The sequence below is a fragment of the Halichoerus grypus genome, chromosome 3 (assembly GCF_964656455.1).
Source record: "Halichoerus grypus chromosome 3, mHalGry1.hap1.1, whole genome shotgun sequence".
NCBI classification, from domain to species: Eukaryota; Metazoa; Chordata; class Mammalia; order Carnivora; family Phocidae; genus Halichoerus; species Halichoerus grypus.
This window is the reverse complement of record NC_135714.1, coordinates 74,495,208-74,509,105: the sequence shown is the minus strand read 5'-3', so window position 1 is coordinate 74,509,105 and position 13,898 is coordinate 74,495,208.

The window sequence follows — 13,898 nt, the reverse complement described above, 5'->3', positions numbered from 1 at the left end:
AAAAGAAAAAGATTAAAAACAAAAAAAGAATATGATCAAATATGATCAGGCTGGTGAATAGATTAGTGCCACACACTATATTTTGGGCATATTTTGGTCTGTTAGAAGAAACTGCCTCCCAAAATTTTAAAGAAAGAAAAACTTATATATGTACAAAAATAAGGGTAAGTACGATGAAGGGATGGAATATGAGTGTAAGATGAAAATTATAAAAGATTTTACAAAAGGAATTCATAAGATAAGAAGTTGGTTGAAAAAAGAAAGAAGAGAAATTAAAAAAAGAAAAGGGAGAGAATGTGATCAGGCAGGAGACCAGAACAAAGCCATACACTAGAGATTTAAGGTATATTTTGGTCTGTTAGAGGAAACTGTATCCCAAAATTTTAAAGAGAGAACAACTTATATATATACCAAAAATAAGGTTAACTATTATGAAGGGATAAATATGACTCTAAAAATGAAAAATAAAAAAAAATTTTTAAAAAGAGATTGATAAGATGTTGGTTGAAAAAGAAAAATTTAAAAAAATAGAAAAAATAAAGTAAATTTAAAAAATTAACTTTGGAAGACTGAAGAATCGGGGAAAAAAAAGCTATGAATTCTATGTGCTGTATTCCCCTAGTGCTGGAGTTCTGCCGTTCTTATTGATCGGTAAACTTGGACTTGGCTGGCTGTTCTTGCTGATCTTCTGGGGGACGGGCCTATTGCCATGGTTCCCAAATGTCTTTGCCGGAGGCAGAATTGCCCCGCCCTTGCCGGTCCGGGCTAAGTAATCTGCTCGGGTTTGCTCTTGGTAGCTTTTGTTCCCTGCAAGCTTTCCGCACAGATATGGAGGCCGAGAGTGAAAATGGTGGCCTCCCAATCTCCACCCCGGAGGAGCCGAGAACCCCCACTCTTCAGTGCACCCCCAGAGAAAAGCAGTCAATCACTCCCATCTCCCCGGTCTCCGGCCACACTCTGTGCTCACCCTGCCTGTAACTTAGCGTTTCTATCTCTGGCACCCCACCCCATCTGGAGTCTCCAAACCCGGCAGATCCCGGTGGTGCGCTCCCACGCCACTCCTCCAAGGGGAGGAAGGGGAGTCTCCCTGGATCTTCCGCTTGTTGGGTCCTTGCTGGAAGAGCAGTGGCCTGACTGTGCCACAGATCACGATTTATGGCAACCCCGAGCTGAGAGCCCACTCCTCTGCTCCATCTTTGCAGCTGGCTTCCCTGCTCTGATACCTGGGAGCTCTGCTGCACTCAGGCACCCGCGTTCTTTCTGTGACGCCCAGGGTCCTGAGACCGCACTGTCCCAGCCAGAGGTCCACCCCCCACTTAGCCACTGGAGCAATGTCCCTCAGCGGAGCAGACTTCAAAAGGTTCTGATTTTGGGGTGCCTGGGTGGCTCAGTCGTTAAGTGTCTGCCTTTGGCTCGGGTCATGATCCCAGAGTCCTGGGATCAAGCCCCGCATCTGGCTCCCTGCTCAGCAGGAAGCCTGCTTCTCCCTCTCCCACTCCCCCTGCTTGTGTTCCCTCTCTCACTGTGTCTCTGTCAAATAAATAAAATATTAAAAAAAAAAAAGTTCCGATTTTGTGCTCTGCTGCGCTATCACTTGCCTGTAGCGGCTGATGGAGGCTCCCTCCCCCACCATCTATCTTCCTGAATATCACCTTGGATTCACTTCTCTGCACGTCCTACCTTCCAGAAAGTGGTTGCTTTTCTGTTCAGAGAGTTGCTGCTATTCTTTTCTTCAATCTCCTGTTGAGTTCATAGGTGTTCAGAATGGTTTTATCCCTATCTAGGTGAATTCCTGGGACCAGACGAAATTTAGGTCGCCTACTCCTCCACCATCTTGCTCCTCCCTCCCAATCTATAGTATTTGTTTTAAGTCTAATTTGTCTGATATAAGTATGCTTTCCTGCCTTTTTTTTTTTTTTTGCTTCCTTTGCATGAAATATCTTTTACCATCCCTTCATTTTCAGTCTGTATGTGTTTTTAAGCCTGAAGTGAGTTTCTTGTAGGAAGCATAAAATGAGTCTTGTTTTTTGTTTGTTTGTTTTTTATCTATTCAATCAATCCTGTCTTTTGCTTGGTGCATTTTGGCCACTTTTATTTGAAATAATTATTGATAAGAATGTACTATTTTCCATCTTGTTAAGTGTTTTCTGGCTGGTTCCATCATTTTCTCTCTTCCTTTCATCTTCTCTTGCTCTCTTCCTTTGTCATTTATGTTTTTATTTTGTGTTATGCTTGGCTTCATGTCTATGTTTTTTATTAGCTGATACCCTTATGAGATTCTTCTTTTAAGTAATTGTTTTCTTTTCTCTTGCTGTTTTTAAGATTCTCTCCTTATCACTACTTTTTGCATTTTAATTATGTGACTTAGTGTGGACCTTCTTGGGTTCATCTTCTTTGAGGCTTTCTATGCTTTTTGACCCTGGTTATTTATTTACTTCCCCAGGATAAAAAAAGTCTTCAGCTATTATTTCTTCATATGAGTTTTCTGCCACATCTCTCTCTTCTTCTTCTGGTTCCTCTGTAATGTGAATGTTACTATGCTTGATGTTGTCCCAGAGATCCTTTAACTTATCCTCATTTTAAAATTATTATTATTATTATTATTATTATTTGCTTTTTGCTATTTTGCTTGGGTGCTCTCCATTACCCTATCTCCCAATTCTCAGTAATAAGCTTTTTATGTTTTCTTAAGCCATTTACTTTTTCTGTGAAATCTTAAATTTTCAAAATAGTCTATCTTGACCTTTTTGATGCCAGAATGGATTATATGGTGAGTTCTAAATACACACTGATTTGAGTTTCAAACTTGTCTATGCCAGTTCTTAGCTGTGTTACTAACCAACGAATAGTTTACTCCACTGAGCCTTGTATTTTGGTTATAAAATGGTTATAATAATATATATAACAGAGGTGGTAATAATTAGTTTAATAAAGGGTAGGTATTTGTTTCCTAAGGAGACCATAAGGGCAAGAGCAAATCGGAAAGCATGTATACTTTCTTTCCATTATGTCATTTAATGAACCCCTAGCTCTCAGATGCAGAATTCAGATAACATTTTAAGTAGAATTATTGTAAAAACTAAATAAGATCACGTATACATAATAATTGAAATGTCTGTACTTAAGTTCTGAGTAAGTGGTAGTTTTTTTAATTATCATTATCACTATCATCATCCAAGTAATATGCAAAAAGAGAATTGCACAATAGTTTAATCTTGAAGGTGCCAATTTTTCATATCATAAGTGATTACTATAGCTCTGAGTACATTTCAGCCAATAGCGAAGACTTTGTGCTGATTTATGTGATAAGGGAAGAACACTATTGAACTTGGTCATTTATGCAAGGTAGCAAGATGTTTTCCATAAGAGGCAGATACTTCGTATATGTTAAATATTCATTCAGCTAAGGTCAATTTTACAAATGGAAAAATTAATCCTAGTAATACCTTTAAATACTCTAGAAAATGTCAACCAAAATAATAAAACAAAATTTCAAATAATTCAAGTACAGGTGTTCTTAGCTGTTTTTATTTCTCTTTCCAGCGTCACCTCAGTTATTTCACATCTTGAATAGACCATATTCCAAAGAAATTTTTCCTTTGTAGTCATCTTAAAACAATTTATTATCATGTATGTATACTTTTAATGACAAATGGATAAAGAAAGATTTAAAATTATGAAGTCTAACATTTTTAAAAATTTTCTATTTAAATTCAATTTAGTTAACATATGGTATATTATTAGTTTCAGAGATAGAATTTAGCAATTCATCAGTTGCATATAATACCCTCACTACATCAAGTGCCCTCCTTAATGCCCATCACCCAATTACCCCATCCCCCAACTGACCTCCCCTCCAGCATCCCTCAGTTTCTTTCCCATAGTTAAGAGTCTCTTGAAGTCTAACCTTCTGATTAGAGTAAAATAATAATTGAAAATTAACAAACATGCTATTTGCTCTTTAGCAGTTTTACTTCTTAGAACAAGAATATTTTCCTGGCAAGTTAGAAAAAAAATTCATTCCATAAAATAATTGAGGATACAAAAACATTCTGCTTCTTGGAATTGTAGGCACTCTTACCACTTCATCCAAAATTTATGGACACATAATTTATAAACTAGCATTTTATTAAAAATTAGAAATGTAATTTAATTTTTTAAAAGATTTTATTTATTTGAGATAGAGAAGGAGCATGAGAAAGAGAGCATGAGTGGGGGCAGAGAGAGAGGAAGAAGCAGGCTCCCGGCTGAGCATCGAACCCGACACGGGCTTATTTCAGGACCTGAGGATCATGACCTGAGCTGAAGGCAGATGCGTAACTGACTGAGCCACTCAGGCACCCCTAGAAATTTAGTTTTCTCTAATCCTACATTTTATAATTCTCTACATTCATTTGTATTACAATAAAATGGTAGTAAATTATCATTTTATATTTAGCACTCTTTATTTTACTTCCACACTGAGGTAAAAGTCAAAGAAATATCACAACAAATTTGATATTTGCTTTCAAAATAAATCAGGATGTTGAGCCATTTCCTGAAGTTCCTACTTATGTAGTTTGCCAGAGGAGTCTATTGTTGTGCAATATATTGTAAAGCACTTAGTTATAAACCCAAAGATTACAGGATATGGAAAAATAAACGAAGAGTTTTGAGCTTCAGATTTTAATGTTTAAGAAGTGAGAGAGTATACTTGCTTCATCTTTCTCACAAATTTGATATGAGGGTACTTGTAATCGGAGCATGAGCAATCTGGATTGGTTAGAAAGACTCACCCATGAATTGTGATGAAAGCATGAAAGATGGTGATGATCAGGACATAAGTTATGACATAATTTTTAAAATATTTTATTTATTTATTTGAGAGAGAGAGAGCGAGAGAGCACAAGTGGGGTGAGGGTCAGAGGGAGAAGCAGACTCGTGCTAAGCAGGGAGCCTGATGTGAGACCTGATGCCAAGAATCCAGGATCATGACCTGAGCTGAAGGCAGATGCCAAATGACTGAGCCACCCAGGTACCCCAGTTATGACATAAATTTTTACTCAATTCTGTCATAATACCATCTAAACATGCCAGGAGTGGGAAGAGGACCCCATGCAATTGTTTCACCAGAGTAATGGTTAAAAGTTTAGTTTATAGAAATATTTATGTGAGAGTTAAAAGCATAGCTAGTTACAATAACCAAACATAGCTTCTTGACACCAAGTTTTCAACTTTTAGTAATTATTCAAAAGAAGCCAAATAAGGACCAAAATTAAACTTAAAGAATAAACCATATGAAATTTTTTAGAGGTATGAAAAAGAGAACTTTGATTTCAGAGCTTCCTTAAGGGACACATATTTAGAAAATTAAGCATCATGATTAATAATAAATATATTTTCAAAACCTCTGGGGAGGTTTTATATTTAAAGTTCATCATTTTTCTCTACAGGCTTATTATTTCACTGTGATAAGCACCTCCTATTACTGTTCAAATCTAATCTTGTCACCCTTACCATTTTCAGTAAGCTCTCAAGTTTCTGAGCCAGTTGACCCAGTGTGGACATGGTCTCCCCATCTGTCTCCTTCAATCACTGCTGTGAGGCCTTCCTGCTCAGATAGTTAACTTTCTATCTGCATATATATCATTTCTGCAGGTGCCTATCCAAGAAAAAATTGAAGAAGAATTGATAGAGTCTTGCTTTATCACATAAAACTATAGTAAAAGAAATTGGTGTTGATGTCTATTTAGACAAATAGATCATTGGACTGATTAGAGAACAAAGAAATACATAGATTTATGAAAACTTAATATATAATACAACAGGCAGTAATAATCCATAATGCTGTTGAAAAACTTTTTTATCCATATGGGAACAAAACAAAGAAATTTGATGGTCTTCTCTTACCATAAATAAAATTTAATTCTAAAAGGATTAAAGACTTAATAATGATTTTAGAATGGGAAAAGCCTTCTTAAAAAAAAAAAGGAAAAGACTTCTTAGATGAGATAAAAAAGAAGACAATACTGGAAAAATTAATAAATTTCATTATCATAAATTTATAAAATGAAAAGGTACATAAAAACTGGAAGGTGTTTTTGCAACACATAAAACAAGAACATATATACTTACATAAAATATGAACTGTATATAAAACATAAAATGTAACATATGAAACAAAAATATATGATTTTATGTCACTTAAAAATTATTTTTAAAAGTCTTTAAAAATCACTAAAATCAAAACAAGTGGGAAAAAAATCTAGGGACCAAGTAAGAATTTTTCTTACACATAATTGACCAATAAAATAAAAATATGCTCAATCTCATTTGTAATCTGGAAATGCAAATTGATCCCAAAACTAATTTGGCAAAAATCTTAAAATGTGTGACTACATAGTAGGTTGATAAAAATATGGGATAAGAGACATTTTATTTGGCTTTGGTTCAAATACAGACATATATGAGAATATATATACTTTGTGACTCGGAATATACTCTATCTTACTTATTTGAATAAGAAGACCTGTTACAAGAATGTTTACCAAGTTATTGTTTGTAACTGGGAAAATATGTGTGAAAACCACCCAAATATCCAATGATAATATAATGTATATATCTATCGTATATTTATACAGTAAAATACAATGTCTTATTTTAGTAATTACAAATGAGGTCTCTGACGTTAGAATTTATAGATTTGAAGCACAGGTCTACTACTAATTATTCTATAATTATGTCACTTCTGCATATTTCAGTCTGCTCATATATAAAATATTGATAATGAGAGTTTCCAGCACTTATGGTTCTTATACATATAAATGAATTTGTATATGAAAAGAGTTTAGAACAGTTTCTGGAACATAATAAGCACTATAGAAGCATTAGTTATTTTCTTACTGCTTTTGTACAATGATGAAAATGAATAAACCTGCTTCAGGTGTTCCCATGGTGAAATGAATGACATCCTTTAACATAATGTTGAAAAATAAAAATGTGTGGCAGAAAAATATACACAATATGATGCCATTTATATAAAGTTCCAAAACAATGTTAATTCAAACAAGATAGCATTTGAGTATAAGAAAGCAGAAAAGCAATTATGTATTTCATCAAAGCAATGATTTCTGAGCAAAGCTGGAAGATGGGAAAGTGGCAGGAAGCATACAGGAGACTTGAAACAGAGCAGTCATTTAAAATGTTTTAATTGGGTAGTTGGTATACCAGTGTCATTCATTATGTACTACTGATAGGTTGCATATTATTTTGTAATGTACACTATTTTGAACAAAATTGAAAAAGATGATTCATAACCATATAGTATATACACTTTCAGTATTTCTAGAAGTAGGGTGATCAACCATCCCTGTTGTCCCTGAACTGAAGTGTTTCCCAGAATGCTATATTTCCTTATGTTCCACATATGAGTGAAATCATATGAAGACCACAGGGGAAGGGAGGGAAAACTGAATGGGAAGAAATCAGAGAGGGAGACGAACTATGAGAGACTCTGGACTCCAGGAAACAAACTGAGGGTTACAGAAGGGAGGGGGGTGGAGGGATAGAGTAACTGGGTGATGGGTATTAAAGGAAGGCACCTGTTGTGATGAGCACTGGGTGTTATATACAACTAACGCATCGCTGAACACTACATCAAAAACTAATGATGTACTATATGTTGGCTAAGTGAACATAATAAAAAAAAAAGAATGTTATATTTCAGTGGTAAAATTGGGAGTCACAGGCAAGCTAAGAGTGTTAGTCACCCTAGAATTACATGAGTAAATTTACCAGTAATTTTGAATGCTACTAAAAAAAGAATTCATCAAGTCATCCATTAATTTCACATATATAGTAAAAAATATACATTAAGTTTTTAGAGATTCATGAGTTCATTTTCTCATGTACAAGTACCCCTATATCATTTTCAAGTTGTTTCCACCTGTGTCCCTTTTAGCAAACTATCTGATACCCTTTGCTTCAAGAACTTTGTAACTATTATTAATGAAGACATTAAGTAAATTTGGCTTGTTACCCAAAGCTTTTTAAACAGAAGTGTGTATCTCTCCAAGTGGAATGTGTTGTCATTTGTGATCAAGAGCTTAAATCTATAATCCTGGTAATTAATATATGCCCCTTGGAATTTCAAGTATCATCTACTATTAAGTAATAATTGTTATCACTATAGTCAGAAGATGAAAAGCCATATCATTTTTGTTGGTGATATTTTCTACCATCGATCAATCTGAAGCATAATGTATTGGAAATAGAAGTAGTTAAGACATGAGCAGAACAGTCTCAGGAGTTACATCTTCTCAGGAAGATAGCTCAGTGCTCCATTTAAGCAACTGTTAGTTGTCTTCTAATGTTAATAATTTTTTTGGTAATATATTTTTTCTAGTGACATTTAGAGCAGAGATTCCTTGAATATAAATTGCATTTATTTTTTATATGAAAATCCAAGTTCTTTACCAAACTTTGTATGATCTAGACCCTAGTTTTTTTTCAGACTTCATAACCTACCCATTTACAACTCCTTTTCTCCACCTCATTCTTTCTGATCATACCAGCCTTCTTGTTCATAGAATATGCCAAGCAGGCATCTACCTCTGTCTTACTTCTCTCGCACTTGTGACTGCTTCCATTTGGAGTATTTTACTATAAGATACTCCTTACTGGTTTTCTTCCTCCTTTGTTATTAAAAAGTTACCTAATAAAAGAGACTTTCCTTTTATTAAATGGGAATATCTTTATTAAATCCAACAAATGATTTACTTTTCTTTTAGAAACTTTAAAAGAAGTGTCTTTCCATACATCAGAGTTGTGATTTTTTTTTCTGGTAATATTACTTTCATATTTCTTCAAAAGTGGCTTTATGTTTTAGACTCTTCCGTGACATGTTAATTTGATAATATATTTTGATGTCACTGGATACATAGCCTTTTGGGCATGAATCAGAATGGGTTAAAGTCTTATCTTCTGTCTCTACTTATGTAGACTTGAATGAATGAATGAAGTCAGTCCCTTGACTCTTTTGGCCTTCATTCTCTACATTATGAAAGAGGGATTATAATAATATTTTATATCAATCTAAAGCAGGGAGCAAGTAGAATATCTCTGGAGAGTTTACCTGCTATCTTGGATTCATCTTACATTTTCATTTGCTTAATTATCTTTTTTGGGCTAGTAACATGTTAAGAGAAGCAGTGGTTTGAAACTTTTTACCACTTAATATGAGATTGCATTATTAGTACCTTCTTATATTTATAGCTTTATTGAAGTGTAATTAAAGTACAATAAAATGCAAATATTTAAAGTTTACAATTTGGTGTTTACATATAAATATATGTATAATATATAATTATATATTAATTATTGTATATATTATATATTTAAATATATCATAAATATAATATATTTATATTGTATATAAAGAAATGTATTTCATATCATCACAATTATAATAAACATTTCCACCCTCAAGGTGAAACCTCTTCCCTTGATCCACCACCTCTTCCCTAAGCAATCACTGGTGTACTTTCTGTCACTATAGATTGATTTACATATTCTCAAATTATATATAAATAGAATCAAACAACATGTACTTTATTTTGTTTGGCTTTTTGACACAGAATAATTATTTCAATATTAATCCATGTTGCATATTTCAACTCTTTTGTTATTTCTAAATAGTATCCCATTACATGAATATGCCACATTTATTCATCCATTCACCTATGATAAAACTTTGGGTTGTTTCCAGTTTTTACACTGTTACAAACAAAGCTGCTGTGTACACTCACGTGTACTTGTAGGATATATGCCTTTATTTATCCTAGGAGTGGAATAAATGGAATATATCTTGAATGCATGTTTAACTTTTTAAGAAACTGCCAAACAGTATTCCATAGTGGTTGTACAATTTTACATTCCCACCACCAGGGAAGGATGAGAGTAGCAGATACTCCACATTATAACCAACACTTTGATCGGTCTTTTTAGTTTAGCTATTCCAGTGGGTATAAAATAATATTTAATTAGCATTTTCCTAATGACTAATGTTGAGAATTTATTTAAGCTACTCCATGGTATTGCTGCCTCAACATCCATTTATTTGATCAAGAGGCTAGTGGGAGCCTTAAAATGACACTAGCTTCTCATGCAAATGTGTGCCATAGATACCAGCGCATAGAGTCACAGGTAAATATAAGTTCCTGATATAACTTCCCTAACAGCCCCTTGTGGTAAACAGTCTACTCTGTCACCTAAGGCCTTCCCCTTAGAGCTCCTGAGATAGGACCCCTGTGGAGTTTACCAAAACCTCACTCTTTTTGCTTTCAATTGACTAATTTAGTCCAGGAACCCCAAAGCACTCCATCTGTGGTCTCTAATAAAGGCTGGTGCCCTAGGTCATGGCACTCTTTCTGCCTACAGCCTGCTTTGACCTCTCTGTATGGTCATGCTGTGTACTTTTTCCAGGACTTGTGAGTAATAAATTTTTCTATTTCAATTCTCTGTGGTCCTTCGTTGAACCAAGTATCACCATCCAACACTCCGGGAGGCTCTAGTTGACAAATGTTAATTTTAAAAAGTCACAATAACTAATGATATTGAGCTTCTTTTGATATACTTATTGTCATCAATACATCTTCTTTGGTGAAGGCTCTACTGAACTCAGATATTATTTTAGATTATAAAAATTATTAATATATTCTATACACAAGTTCTTTGTTGGTATAAGATAATATTTTATGCAGTCTGTGGTTTGCCTTTTTATTTTCTTTATGAAATCTTAGTGAAATTTTTAAATTTTGTGATGTTTAATTTAGTGATTCTTTTTTTAGTGTTTTTTTTAACTCTTTTTTGACTTTTTGCTTCCACCTGTTTTTTAAAAAATATTAAAGAATAATTGACATACAATGTTATATTAGTTTCAAGTGTACAATATATTGATTCAACAATTACATACATTACTCCATGCTCACCATGGTAAGTGTAGTCACAATCTGATGCCATACAATGTTACTGAAATATTAAAAATATTCCCTATGTTGTACTTTTCCTTCCCATGACTTATTTATCTTATAACTAGAAGTTTGTACCTCTTTTTAAAAATGAATTAATTTTTTATTATGGTCAGTTAGCCACTATATAGTACATCATTAGTTTTTGATGTAGTGTTCAATAATCCATTAGCTGTATATAACACCCAGTGCTCATCACAACACGTGCTCTCCTTAATACTCCTCACCCTGTTACCCCATCCCTCCATCCCCCTCCCCTCTGAACCCTCAGTTTGTTTCCCAGGGACCATAGTCTCTCACTGTTCGTCTCCCTCTCTGATTTCTACCCCTTCAGATTTCCCTCCCTTCCCCTATGGTCCTCTGTGCTATTGCTTATGTTCCACATATGGGTGAAACCATATGATAATTTCCTTTCTCTGCTTGACTTACTTCACTTAGCATAATCCCCTCCAGTTCCACCCATGTTGATGCCAATGGCAGTTATTCATTATTCCATTGTGTATATGGACCACATCTTTATCCATTCATCTGTTGAAGGGCATCTTAGCTCCTTCCACAGTTTGGCTATTGTGGATATTGCTGCTATGATCATTGTGGTGCATGTGCCCCTTCTTTTCACTACATCTGTATCTTTCGGGTAAATATCTAGTAGTGCAATTGCTGGGTCATAGGGTAGCTCCTTTTTTAACATCTTGAGGACCCTCCATACTGTTTTCTAGAGTGGCTGCACCAGCTTGCATTCCCACCAACAGTGTAAGAGGGTCCTCCTTTCTCCACAACCTCTCCAACATTTGTTGTTTCTTGCCTTGTCCATTTTTGCCATTCTAACTGGTGTAAAGTGGTATCTCAATGTGGTTTTGATTTGAATTTCCCTGATGGCTAATGATGATGAACCTTTTTTCATGTGTCTGTTAGCCATTTGTATGTCTTCTTTGGAGAAGTGTTTGTTCATGTCTTCTGCCTATTTTTTGACTGGGTTATTTGTTTTTTGAGTGTTGAGTTTGAGAAGTTCTTTATAGATCTTGGATATCAGCCCTTTGTAGTGTCATTTGCAAATATCTTCTCCCATTCTGTGGGTTGCCTCTTTGTTTTGTTGACTGTTTCTTTTGCTGTGCAGAAGCTTTTTATCTTGATGAAGTACCAACAGTTCAGTTTTGCTTTTGTTTCCCTTGCCTTTAGAGACGTGTCTTGAAAGAAGTTGCTGTGGCCAATGTTGAAGAGGTTACTGCCTATGTTCTCCTCTAGGATTTTGATGGATTCCTGTCTCACATTGAGGTCTTTCATCCATTTTGAGTTTATCTTTGTATATGGTGTAAGGGAATGGTCCAGTTTCATTCTTCTATATGTAGCTGTCCAATTTTCCTAGCACCACCCATTGAAGAGACTATCTTTTTTCCATTGGACATTTTTTCCTAATTTGTCAAAGATTAATTGACTGTAGAGTTGGGGGTCCATTTCTGGAGTCTCTATTCTGTTCCACTGGTCTATGTGTCTGTTTTTATGCCAATACCATGCTGTCTTGGTGATCACAGCTTTGTAATAGAGCTTGAAATCAGGCAATGTGATGCTCCCAGCTTTGTTTTTCCTTTTCAACATTGTCCTGGCAATTTGGGGTCTTTTCTGGCTCCATACAAATTTTAGGATTGCTTCTTCCAGCTCCTTGAAAAATGCCAATGGTATTTTCATAGAGATGGCATTGAAAGTGTAGATTGCTCTGGGCAGGATTTAACAATGTTTATTCTTCTGATCCATGAGCATGGAATCTTTTTCCATCTTTTTGTGTCTTCCTCAATTTCTTTCATAAGCATTCTGTAGCTTCTAGAGTATAGATCCTTTACCTCTTTGGTTATGTTTATTCCTAGATATCTTATGGTTTTTGTTGCTATTGTAAATGGAATCAATTCCTTAATTTCTCTTTCTACAGTTACATTGTTAGTGTATAGAAAAGCAACTGATTTCTGTGCATTGATTTTGTATCCTGCCACACTACTGAATTGCTATATGAGTTCTAGTAATTTGGGGGTGGAGTTTTTTGGGTTTTCCACATAAAGTATCATGTCATCTGCAAAAAGAGAGTTTGACTTCTTCTTTGCCAATTTAGATGCCTTTTATTTCTTTTTGTTGTCTGATTGCTGATGCTAGGACTTCTAGCACTGTTGAACAATAGTGGTGAGAGTGGGCATCCCTGCTGTGTTCCTGACCTTAAGGGAAAAGCTCTCAGCTTTTCCCCATTGAGAATGATATTTGCTGTGGGCTTTTCATAGATGGTTTTTATGATATTTAGGAATGTTCCTTTTATCCCTATACTCTGGAGAGTTTTAATCAGGAAGGGATGCCATATTTTGTCAAATGCTTTTTCTGCATCAACTGAGCATCATATGGTTCTTGTATTTTCTTTTATTAATGTGCTCTGTCATGTTGATTGATTTGCGAATGTTGAACCACCTTTGCATCCCAGAAATAAATCCCACTTGGTCGTGGTGAATAATCCTTTTATTGTACTGTTGGATCCTATTGGCTAGGATCTTGTTGAGTATTTTAGCATCCATGTTCATCAGAGATACTGGTCTGTAATTCTCCTTTTTGTTGGGGTCTTTGCCTGGTTTGGGGATCAGAGTAATGCTAGCCTCATAGAAGGAGTTTGGAACTTTTCCTTCTGTTTCTATTTTTTGAAACATCTTCAGTAGAATAGGTATTATTTCTTCTTTACATGTTTGGAAGAATTCCCCTGGGAAACCATCTGGCCTTGGACTTTTGTTTTTCGGGAGGTTTTTGATTACTGCTTAAATTTCGTTACTGGTTATTGGTCTATTCGGATTGTCTATTTCTTCCTGTTTCAGTCTTGATAGTTTATAAGTTGCCAGGAGGGCATCCATTTCTTCCATGTTGCTT